We start from the raw sequence: 12,547 nt of genomic DNA on the forward strand, positions 1-12,547 counted from the left end.
TTATCTTAGTTCGAACACTCCTGCTAATGTAGCCCAGGCCTTAGGCTCCTAAAACACTTGAGCGCTTTTAAGCATTTTACTGTTTACTTGTCCCTTCTGGCCTTAAAAATCTCTGCCCATACAAAACATGGGTTCTACTAATATCCAGGGACAGACGTTAAGTGGAGCCCTGCTTGCATCAATGTGTATGGAATTGCAGGGCTGTGTCTCTGAGTACCAATCAAAGCCATGCATATTTAGATTGGTAGTTAGATTCCTAAAAATACAGATTGGCATTTACAAAGGTGACTGTGCAATCACGTGCATTTTTTGCAAGTGCGGGTGGGCCTCAACATTTTGGTTTGACTTAAAGTGATAGTGTCATTACTTTACAGTATTTTTAACTTCTTTTTCCTCACTGTTAATGATTCCTTGGAAGACTGACACTGAAATATTTTATTTCCTAATTTTTTTTCTCCTCCATCACTCATGTATGTTAGCTTCTTAGTGTTCATGAGCGCTGCCCTGCTGGTAGTTAGATGTTTGTTTGTTTGTTTGTTTATTTATTTATTTTGAGTAAAAGATGATTGAAGAATTTGTCTTGCTTTTTTAAAATAATAAAAAAAGAAAATTGCATGGCTTTTGCATTTTCTAAATATGCTCACGATCAAATACATCTCTTGGTAATTTGATTTGTAGGAGCTGGAGAGAAAAGCATTACATACAGAGTGCTTTTCAATAATTCATCATTCCTTAAATGTGCAAAGCCATCACCTAGGTTTAGGAATATAATTTGTACCCATAACTATACTGAAAATGCATATATGCACTTAGAACACACCGTATGCTCTAAACTTTTGTTGTGTCATTTAGACACACAGTAATGGTATAAAGTCTTAGGGTACGTCTGTACCCAATCCGGCGGGTAGTGTTCAATGTATCGGGGAGTGATTTATCACGTCTAGTCTGGATGCGATAAATCGATCCGCTCATCGACGGCAGGAGGAGTAAGCGGAGTTGACAAAGGAGCTGTAGCAGTCGACTCGCTGCCATGAGAACGGCCAGGTAAGTCAAACTAACATACTTTGACTTCAACTACAAAAATAGCGTAGCTGAAGTTGCGTATCTTAGTTTGAACCAGCGGGGGAGCTGGTGTTGTTTTACAAATATAACCTGTTCGAGTGCACACATCTGCAGGTGAGCTGCAAACAGGGCACCCACATTGGCCCTGTTTCATTCTATTCTACATAGATTCTTAATCAATGTGATTGCGCAACATGTAGGCTGAAAAGCATAGTAGGTCACCGCAGCACAGTATGACTCAAGTCTACCATGGTTGTACAGCTCTTGGATCAAATTCGGTGTGACTTCAAATGAAGTTGACTTGGAACAATAAACGGTCTTAGAGAGTATGAATGTCAGAGACCAGGGCATGGATGGTGGTGCGTAGCGGTTGGAGCAGGAGTCCTCCAGGAATAGGAGCCAAGGGTCAAAGCTGGGTTATCTGGAGGGTATTGAGGCAGGAGTGGGGCTGGGTCTGTGACAGAGGGAAGCCTGGGTCTGCTGCACGGGAAGGAGTGGAAGAAGGAGGAACTATCACAGCTGTGGGTGAATGCTTTGAGCAGCCAGCAAACTGCTGCTGCTGCTGGGTTTAAGAGCAAACCTGCTAGCTTCCTCAGCCAATCGGGAGGGATGTTTTGTCAGCCAGTCTAGCTGATGCAGCCCAGATGTGCCCATTAGGCTGTCTGGAGCCTGAGCAGGTGCTGCTGCGGGCTTTATTCCTGACAATGAGTCAGTGGCGTGTTTAGTCCTAGGGGTTCCCCGTTCTTAGTGTGTCAAGAACATAAGAATGCATAGGCGCCGACTCCACGGAGCTGGAGCATCCATGGGGAAAAATTGGTGGGTGCTCAGCACCCACTGACAACTCCCCGTCCCCTTGCCCCAGCTCACCTCCGCCTCCTCTCCTGAGTGCGCTGCCGAGTCCAGCGTCTCCCCTCTCCTCCCAGCACTTGTGCCACGAAACAACTGTTTCACACAGATAGGAGGGAGTGGGAGGAGAGGGAACATGGTGGACTATGGGAAGAGGCAGGGCGGGGTGGAGATTTGTGGAAGGGGTCCAATAGGGGCAGGGAGGGGCTGGAGTTGGGACAGGGACTTTAGGGAAGGGATTGGAATGGGGGTGGGACAGGGGCGGGGAAAGGCTGTAGTTGGGGTGGGAGCGGGAGGGCGCGAACACCCACCAACACCTGGGAAAGTTGGAGCCTATGTAAGAATGGCCATATTAGGTCAGACCAAAGGTCCATCCAGCCTAGTATCCTGTCTACTGACAGTGGCCAATGCCAGGTGTCCCAGAAGGAGTGAACCTAACAGGTGTAATGATCAAGTGATCTCTCTCCCGCCATCCATCTTCACCCTCTGACAAACAGAGGCAAAGGACACCATTCCTTACCTATCCTGGCTAATAGCCATTAATGGACTTAACCTCCACGAATTTATCCAGTTCTCTTTTAAACACTGTTATAGTCCCAGCCTTCATAACCTCCTCAGGTAAGGAATTCCACTGCATGATCCTGCAGTGTATGCAGCACCAGAACCTGCAAAAGCAGATGAGGAGGTGACGGCAGCAGGGTGACGAAAGTGATGAGGACATGGACACAGACTTCTCTCAAATCATAGGTCCCGGCAATTTGGCCATCCTGGTGGCAATGGGGGAGGCTTGTGCCATGGAACACCAATTCTGGGCCTGGGAAACAAGCACAGACTGGTGGGACCGCATAGTGTTGCAGATCTGGGATGATTCCCATTGGCTGCAAAACTTTCGCATATGTAAGGGTACTTTCATGGAACTTTGTGACTTGCTTTCCCCTGCCCTGAGTTGCAAGAATACCAAGATGAGAGCAGCCCTCACAATTCACAAGTAAGTGGCGATAGCCCTCTGGAAGCTTGCAAAGCCAGAGAGCTACCAGTCAGTCAGGAATCAATTTGGAGTGGGCAAATCTACTGTGGGGGCTGCTGTGAATCCAAGTAGCCAACGCAATCACTGAGCTGCTGCTATCAAGGGTAGTGACTCTGGGAAATGTGCAGGTCATAATGGATGGCTTTGCTGCAATGGGATTCCCTAAATTTGGTGGGGCAATAGATGGAACCCATATCCCTATCTTGGCACCGGAGCACCAGGGCACCCAGTACATACACCGCAAGAGATACTTTTCAATGGTGCTGCAAGCACTGGTGGATCACAAGGGACGTTTCACCAACATCAACATGGGATGTCCGGGAAAGGTACATGAAGCTCACATCTTCAGGAACTCTGGTCTGTTTGAACAGCTGCAGGAAGGGACTTTCTTTCCAGGCCAGAAAATAACAGTTGGGGATGTTGAAATGCCTATAGTTATCCTTTGGAACCCAGCCTACCCCTTCATGCCATGGCTCATGAAGCCATACACAGACACCCTGGACAGTAGTCAGGAGCTGTTCAACTATAGGCTGAGCAAGTGCAGAATGGTGGTAGAATGTGCCTTTGGACATTTAAAAGCATGCTGGTGCAGTTTACTGACTTGGTTAGACCTCAGTGAAACCAATATTCCCATCGTTATTACTGCTTGCTGTGTGCTCCATAATATCTGTGAGAGTAAGGGGAAGATGTTTATTTGGGGGTGGGAGGTTAAGGCAAATTGCCTGCTGCTGATTATGCACAGCCAGACACCAGGGTGATTAGAAGAGCACAGCAGGGTACACTGCGTATCAGAGAAGCTTTGAAAACCAGTTTCATGACTGCCCAGGCTACGGTGTGAAAGTTCTGTTTGTTTCTCCTTGATGAAAACCTGCCCCCTTGGTTCACTCTACTTCCCTGTAAGCCAAGCGTCTTCCCCTCCCCGCTTTGATCACCACTTGCAGAGGCAATAAAGTCATTGCTGTTTCAAATTCATGCATTCTTTATTAATTGTTCACACAAATGGGGGGATAACTGCCAAGGTAGCCCAGAAGGGGTGGTGGAGGAGGAGGGGAGGGAAGGACAAGGCCACACTGCACTTCAAAATTTATTTATTGAATGCTAGCTTTCTGTTGCTTGGGTAGTACTCTGGGGTGGAGTGGTTGGGTGCCCGGAGGCTCCCCCACCACGATCTTGGGTGTCTGGGTGAGGAGGCTATGGAACTTGGGGAGGAGGGCTGTTGGTTACACAGGAGCTGCAGCGGCGGTCTGTGCACCTGCTGCCTGTCCTGCACCCCAGCAATATGCCGGAGAATATCAGTTTGATCCTCCAGTAGCCTGAGCATTGCTTCCTGCCTCCTTTCATCACGCTGATGCCACCTATCATCTTGATCCCACCACCTTTCCTCTTGCTCCCACCATTTGTCCTCACGTTCATTTTGTGCTTTCCTGCACTCTGGCATTGTCTGCTGCCACACATTCTACTGGTTTCTTTCAGTGTGGGAGGACTGTATAAGCTCAGAGAACATTTCATTACGAGTGCATTTTTTTCGCCTTCTAATCTTCGCTAGCCTCTGGGACGGAGATGATAGGGGAAACATTAAAACATTTACAGCTGCGGGAGGAAAAAAAAGGAGAGTAGTATTTAAAAAGACACATTTTAGAGAACAATGGGTAGACTCTTTCACGGTGAACCAAGCTGTTAACATTACATAACATGTGTGCTTTCTTTACAAGGTCGCATTTTGCCTCTTATATTGACGGCCTGTCGGTTTGGTATGAGAGATCACACATGCAGGGCCAGTGGGCAACGAAATTTGACTTGCACGTAGCCATGGTAAGCTACAGCCTTTTGGCTTCTTTAACCTTCATAACATGTGGGAATGGTTTCAAACAGCAGTGCACTCATGTCCCATACCAAGCACCCGTTGGGTTGGCCATTTAAAAGGAGGGGCTGTGGTTTTCAGGTTAACGAGCAGCGCAAACCCAACTAAACTCCTCCACCCCACCCTATTCTCTGGGATGATTGTTTCACCCCTCCCGCCACCATGTGCCGCACAGCGGAGATGATTTCTGTTCAGCCACAGGCAAACAGCTCGGCAGGAATGGCCATCTCTGAATGTCCCCTTAATAAAATTCCTCTATTTCAACCAGGTGACCATGAATGATATCACTCTCCTAAGGATAACACAGAGGGACAAAGAACGGACATCGCTTGAATGACAGCTAACACCGGGACCATACGCTGCTTTGTTTTGCAATGATTCCCAGCTACGTGCTACTGGCCTGGTGTGATAATAGAGGACGCAATAAGGCCTCCTCAGAAACCTTTTGCAAAGACTTTAGGAGTACATTCAGGAGAGCTTCACTGAGATATCCCTGGAGGATTTCTTCTCCATCCCCATACATGTTAACAGACTTTTCCAGTAGCTGTACTGGTCGTGAGTGCATCCCAAGTCTTCAGGGCAAATTAATTATTAAACACACTTGCTTTTAAACCATGTACAATATTTCCAAAGGTACACTCACCAGAGGTCCCTTCTGCACCTTCTAGGTCCGAAAGCCTGCCTTGGGTGGGTTGGGAGGGCACTAGATCCAGGGTGAAAAACAGTTCCTGGCTGTCGGGGGAAACAGTTTCTTTGCTTGCTTGCTGTGTGCTATCTTCAACCTCTTCCTCCTCATCATCTTTCTCGTCCCCAAAATTGGCATCCCTGTTGTGTAAGAATCCATTGACAGAGTCCACGCACAGGGTTGGGGTAGTTGTAGGGGTACCCCCTAGAATGGCATGCAGCTCATCATAGAAGCAGCATGTCTGGGGCTCTGACCCAGAGTGGCCATTTGCCTCTCTGGTTTTTGGTAGGCTTGCCTTAGCTCCTTAAGTTTCACGCGACACTGCTGCAGGTCCCTGTTATAGCCTCTGTCCTTCATGCCCTTGGAGAATTTTTCAAATGTCTTGACATTTAGTCTTTTAGAACGGAGTTCTGATAGAACAGATTAGCCCCCACATACAGTGATCAGATCTACTACCTCCTGATTGGTCCATGCTGGAGCTCTTTTGCAATTCTGGTACTCCATGGTCACCTGTGGTGATGAGCGCTGCATGGTCACCTGTGCTGATCAGCTCACCATGGTGGCCAAACAGGAAATGAAATTCAAAAGTTCGCGAGGCTTTTCCTGTCTACTTGGCCAGTGCATCTGAGTTGAGAGCACTGTCCAGAATGGTTACAATGGAGCACTCTGGGATAGCTGCCGGAGGCCAATACCGTCAAATTGCATCCACACTGCCCCAAATTTGACCCAGCAGGGTCGATTTCAGCGCTAATCCGCTCGTCGGGGAGGAGTACAGAAATCGATTTTAAGAGCCCTTTAAGTTGACAAAAATGGCTTCGTTGTGTGAACGGCTGCAGGTCAGTCTAATGCTGCTAAATTCGACCTAAACTTGTAGTGTGAAGCAGGGCTTAGTTTTGTGAGATCTTTTTGAAGTTCTTCACAGTCTGCTTTGGTCTTAACTATCTTGAGCAGTTTAGTATCATCTCAAACTTTGCCACCTCACTGTTCACCCCTTTCTCCAGATTGTTCAAGTACTTGGTGTCTGCAGCACCTGGGAGGATGGGGTGCTCTCTTCACTTTGGCTTAACTCATCCCACCCTCCAAGTGTGGACCCAAAATCACAAGCACTGTGGCTATAGCTGTCTTTGTAGTCCTCTTGACTTGCAATCCTCAGCGCAGGCAACTTCTGTCATGGGCCTCACAACATATTGGTTTTTTTCCCTAAAAGTCACAGGTCCTTTAGTCATATATTCCAGCTTTCTTTTTAAAAAAAAGGTTCTAGCCTTTGTGGTTACAGAAAAAGAATTGAGCATGTGACTCCTAAAGGCTCAATAAGCAGAAGGTGAATCAAAGGAAACCAACATGTATTTTTTTCTAATCTCCTGTTTTTAAGCCAATCTCATGATTTTTGGGGACCTGGACTCCTGATTTGTGAACACTTAGGGCTGGTCAATGCTGAATTATCCTGTTGTTTCCCACCCTGCTGTTTGCTTCATTCATGTGTTGCACTTTAAGATTATAGACTCTTTAGGATGGGAATTGACTTTACTACAATGTAGTACTGTAGCGAAGATGCTTCCTAAGTTGACGGAAGGAGTTTTTCCATCGATGTAGGTAATCCACCTCTCGGAGAGAGAGTTATCTGAGCTGATAGAAGAATTCTTCCATTGACCTCATCGTGTCTATAGTGGGGGTTAGGTTAACCTAACTATCTTGCAGGTGCAAAATTTTTCACAGCCTTGAGCAATGTAGCTAGGTTGATCTGCTTTTCAGGTGTAGAGCCCGACTTGTGTATTCATGCAGCACCTAGCACACCGGGGTCCCAAAGGGGGCTGCCAAGCACTCCTATAATACAGGTGTTAGTAATAACCTTATACCATTAAACAACACTATCCCATCTAGAGATGTGTTCAAACCAAAATCTGGATCCAAATACGCAGAGTTGAACATTTGGGGAGGATTACTCCATTGCAAATGAAATAGATGCTCTCTCTGGAAGGGACCAAGCCAAACCCCCTTATCTCTTTGGGATTTCAAAATCTGGATCCAGATAAGAATCCTAGGTCTGCTCAGATTGTCTCAATATGTAGGCACAACAGGGAAAGTTTGCAGAGCTTGCAAGCTTTGGCTCTGAATTTCCATGTTTTGATGGTTACAATTAACTACCACTTCCTTGCAGTGTCACATGTGCTAATCCAACCACACTATATCAGTCTGTGAGGAGTTACCCACCTGCTTAGCAGTCGGCATCATTTGTTTTCCTTATTCCTTGTTCCTGTCAGAGAGCAAATGCTACTCCTGTCACTTAGAAAAATAGGGTTTTGCCTGATATGCTTGAGAAATCCTCAGCACCAGGCGGATTTTATAGATTCCAGGAACTCCCATTGTAGGGCTGGTATTCAGACAAGTGATCTACAGATGCAAAGGTTCACTGCTTTACTGCACCAGCACAAAATGGCAATGTTGTAACATTCCCATCTGTGAAAGGCCTGCCAAAACAGCTTAGTGTTTCAGATGCCCTGTGCAGAACAAAGACAAGATCTCACTGGAAGCCATGGAAGCTAGGAGAGTTTATGAAGCAGAAAGTATGGACTAAGGAAGAGATAAGACCAGTGCTAGTTTACTGGCCTTGCTATTCTTTTAAGAGGCACTCATGGTAGTGGACTGCTGCAGTGGAAGTAGACTCCGACTCATTTAAGGCAGTAGCATGAAATTGGTTGCAATAAAATTATGCATTAAATGTGCATTATGTTTAATAAGACTGTATTGTACTTCCAGTGTTTACTCTGTGCCTATTGAGGCTGATCCAATTTTCTTAAGTTCTCCAATTGGTTCACTATCCAGTTTCCAGCCAGAAGGTCAAATTTCACTTGCTGTTAGAACATGTCTGCGTTACTTCACTAAGGCATTTACACTTCATATTCATTACCTCTTCTTTTTTTTTTAAATCTATCTATCTCCTTTAACAGCACTGCTCCAAGACGCTCCCTGAAGGTGGCATGTTTGACAAAAATGAGAGCAGCCTTAATAGCTGTCAACTCGAGAATTGTCCAAAAGAGAAAAAAAGAGGAAGGAAGCTTATTTCAGAACCACACTGGAGGTAATTTTATGTTGTTGCGCTGAAGGTGTCTAAATGACCTTTGTGAAATAATGGGTTTCAGATAGGAAACTGGGAGAGTAAGTGGAGAGGCAGGAATGTGTGTTTAATACAGTATGTGGCCAGAACTGGATTGTTTTAATCAGAAGCAATGATAGTTTGTGTTCCAAAAGCTCATACTATTTCCCAACATCCCTACAAACTCTGTTAACACTGCGCTCAGTGTGGGGAACGCAGGCAAACGACCAGCAGGCTCATTTTTGAGTGCTCGCTTGCTCAGCAAATACGTTGTTAGGATAATCCAAGCCTGTTTGTTTATTCGCTTCTTGCACCAGGCTGTTGGGAGAACGTCTGGAAGAATTCAGCATGTCTAACAAGTTCCAGCCAATAGTGCAGTATTCATCACTCCAATATGGATCCCCATGGCAGTGAAGCTGGCCAGGTTACCTAGAAGATGCCACAGACAGGGCACAGTATAACTAAAGTAAAGTCTGTGCCCAGCATTCAGCTTCAGTAGCTAGGAAAAATACAACGGAGGCTTAAACTTACCAGTTGCCTTAGATAATTAACTATTTGCAGTTGTCTAGCCTCAGTATTTGGAGTATCCAAGGTGGGGAATATTGCAGCTATTGGGTATTTCTGGGGAATTCTGCACCACTGCACATGTGCAGAATTTATATCCACTGCAGATTTCTTTGCTTCCCCACAGAGAAATGACTTTCTGATGGAGAAGCAAAGGGAAGCCAGAAGAGCAGTCATGCAACCCTCCCCAGCAGTATGTTTCAAGTCCCCAGGGCAGCCGGCACAGAGGTAAATCATTGTGGGGTTGGGGGCAGGACTGGGGAAGACCTGACTGGTGGCTCCTACCCTGCGCCAGGCTCAGCTGCTAGTCCTGGCTGGGCTGGGAAGGACAGGACTTCTTCCCCTGCACAGCATCTGGGGCCGGGTCAGACCCACCCCCAGATTTTTCCCCCTGTTGCAGGAAGCGGTGCAAACTCCTTCCTTCACACTTCCTGCACCCATCACTCCTCAGCTGCCAGGAGAAGGATCCCGGTACAGAGAGCTGCTCCCCTATCCACCCAACCCCTGTGCATCCAGATGCCCTCATACCCAGACCCTCCTGCCAATCCTCATCCCCCCAATACTCAGAACCGCCCCAGTGAGCCCCATTCCCCAGCATCTTGACCCCACACTGAGTCCCACACACCCAGACCCCCCAGCCGAGCTCTATCCCACACACATCCAGACCACCCCTGCTGAGCCCCAAGCATCTTCAGTGGACCCCCTGCAGACTCCCATTACTATTGTACCCAGAACCTCTCTACAAGCCGCTGTGCATCCAGATCCCCCTGTACCTGGATTCCCCACTGAGCTGCCCACACTCAGACTGCCCCATACATAACCCTCTCAACCCACACCTGGATCCCTCCACACTTGGATCCTGCCTTGCTGAGCTGCCTGCCCATGCCTGGTGCACCTGGCATGGAGGGGCATGGCCCTGGGGTGTTTCTAGTGCAGCCCTGGTCCTTGCACTGGGTCAGGGTTGGATGCAGCATCACCTCTGAGTCCACGTCCTGTGGGGGGGAGCTGCACAATGATTTCCCACTTCAATGCAGCCAGTGGCCTGTGCTCCCCAATGTCATGCTGGATCCTCCACATTTATTTGACGAATTTTGCAGAATTTTGCAGAATTTTAAAATATTGTGCACAAAAATTTTAATTTTTTTGGTGCAGAATTTTTAATTTTTGGTGCGAATGCCCTCAGGAGTAATTGGGTTAACCTTGCCTATCTAGAGTCAAAGTGGCAAGTTTTTAAGGCTGCTGCTGCTGTGAAAAAAAATTAGTCAAAGTATTTAGTAAGGGTGGCAGTGTGGAAAGGGAAAGGTCATAGGCTTTTGAGAAGTCTTTGATCTGTTCTCTCGGGGGAGGGGGAGTAATCCAGTGCTTCTGCTCAGTGGGAGTCTTGCCATTGGTTTTAATGGGGGTTGGATTGAGCCTTGTAAAATCATTCCATTAGCATCTTGCATCACAACACCTCTGCTTATTGAGTGTTAACTTGCTCGTTTGACCATTTTCTCATCCTAATCTCCATTTGTTTTGGCTCATCCACCTGTCATGACTTTTGCATATCCTAGACTGTGAGCTCTTTGAGGGATGGACTGTCTTTTTGCTGAATAGATATACAGTGCCAGCAACTGTGGTCTTGATCCTTGAGTGGTGTCCCAAGATGCTATTGCAACCCAAATAATAATACCATCCCTGACAGAATCACAACCAACAACCTCTATTTGTTTCTCATTGGAGACCAGATCCTCAGCTGGTATAAATCCATTGAAGTCAATGAGTTGACCCATCTTTATACCAGCTGAGGATCTAACCCTGTGTCTATCTGCACTGTAAATTAAGAAATCTTGGACCTTGTTTTTTAATTACTTAAGAATGAGTGATTGAACCATGGGTTTAAATCATCATTTTAATTTCAGAATAAATATTGGTGGTTTATGACAGATTTAGAACTGGAAACTGAAATTCATGTTCATTATTTTTCACTATTTAAGTACCATTAAAGGAAGTACTGAGTCACTCATAGGCTTCGGGAAGGGTAGCAAAACAACATGCACATTTTCTGTTTTTAGTCCTGCTATTGGCTTCATCTGTTACCACTGTCCCCGCAGAGATGGAAGTGTGAGGACTAGCTAGTTCTGTGCAGCTCATGGGAAGAGAGGGCTTAAAATTTAGTGCTGGTGGTATGTTTTTATGATATTGGCATGAAGCACTGGCCTGCAGGAATTAATTAGAGACAGTTAAATTAATTTCTCTGATGCTCAGTAGTTGATGTGTTTGGAAACATTACAAACGCTTAAATGAAAGGGCCAATATTTTCAAAATGACTGATTTTGGGTGCTTCCATTTTTCAGTTTTCAGACACCTTAGAGGGGCCTATTTTTCAGAATATGATGAGCATCTAACCTGTGAAAATCAGCCCCTTTCAGGGTGTCTTAAGTTGAGCACCAAAACTTGTGTGCACTAGTTATTTTGAAAGTCTTGGCAGAGAAATTTTGTCACAGGCCTCTACATTGGAGTAGTTTGGGGTTTTTTAACACACTCTGTTCTTAATGAATGTGGTGGTTTCTTTTACTGATAGAGGTGTCAACATGTAAAATTGAAAAATCATCCAGGGTACCGTGGCTACATTTTCAGTGAGAGATAAGAAGAGACCAGATGAACAAGCAAATACTGCTAAGTTATAACTGGAGCTTATACTTCAGTAGCAAAGGTGGCAGGTTATATGGGCTTGTGGTGCCCGAGGACCAGGATGTGCTCCAGCAACATTTGGAGCTGGGTTTCTCCCCTGGCCCTACCTGGAGCGGGCCGCCCCCCCCGCCTCAGAGCTTCCCTGCCTGAAAGAAAACAGCCCGTGCCTCTCCCTTGCTTGTGCTGCCAGCTGCCTGCCGCTGCTTCTGCCTCAGGGCTATAGAGAGCAGCAGCTGGCAGATTGTGGGAGCACCTCAGGAGGAGATGAGGGGGGAGGAGGCACACACGTGCTTGGGAACCCTCTCTCCCGTCCCCCGGCACTCACCTGGAGGAGACGCCAAGGGCACTTCCGGCCAGGAGATGGACATCTGGAATGGACCTCACTCACCTGAGCAGCTGCTGGGACTTCGGTGAGGTTTGACCCTGTGATCCGCGCCCCCCCCAGCCCCCACTCCTGCCCAAGGCTGGGCAAGGGGCAGCCTCATCCCCCGTCCCCAGTGAGGCTAGAGTGAGGGGCAGCAGGCTGCAGCAGGGGAGGAAGGAAGCCACGTGATGGCAGTCCCGTCCCTCCCCCTCCAGCACCCACCAACCACAGGGGAGATGTGGGAGGGGGGCTTCCTAGACCTAAGCAGCTGGGGCTTGTGTGAATTTTGTGACACCCTGCCCCCCACCCCAGCCACCACTCTGCAGTCCACACTCCTGCCCCATGCTGGGCAAGGGGCAGCCCCATCCCCA

The sequence above is a fragment of the Chelonoidis abingdonii genome, chromosome 6 (genome assembly GCF_003597395.2).
Source record: "Chelonoidis abingdonii isolate Lonesome George chromosome 6, CheloAbing_2.0, whole genome shotgun sequence".
NCBI lineage: Eukaryota > Metazoa > Chordata > Testudines > Testudinidae > Chelonoidis > Chelonoidis abingdonii.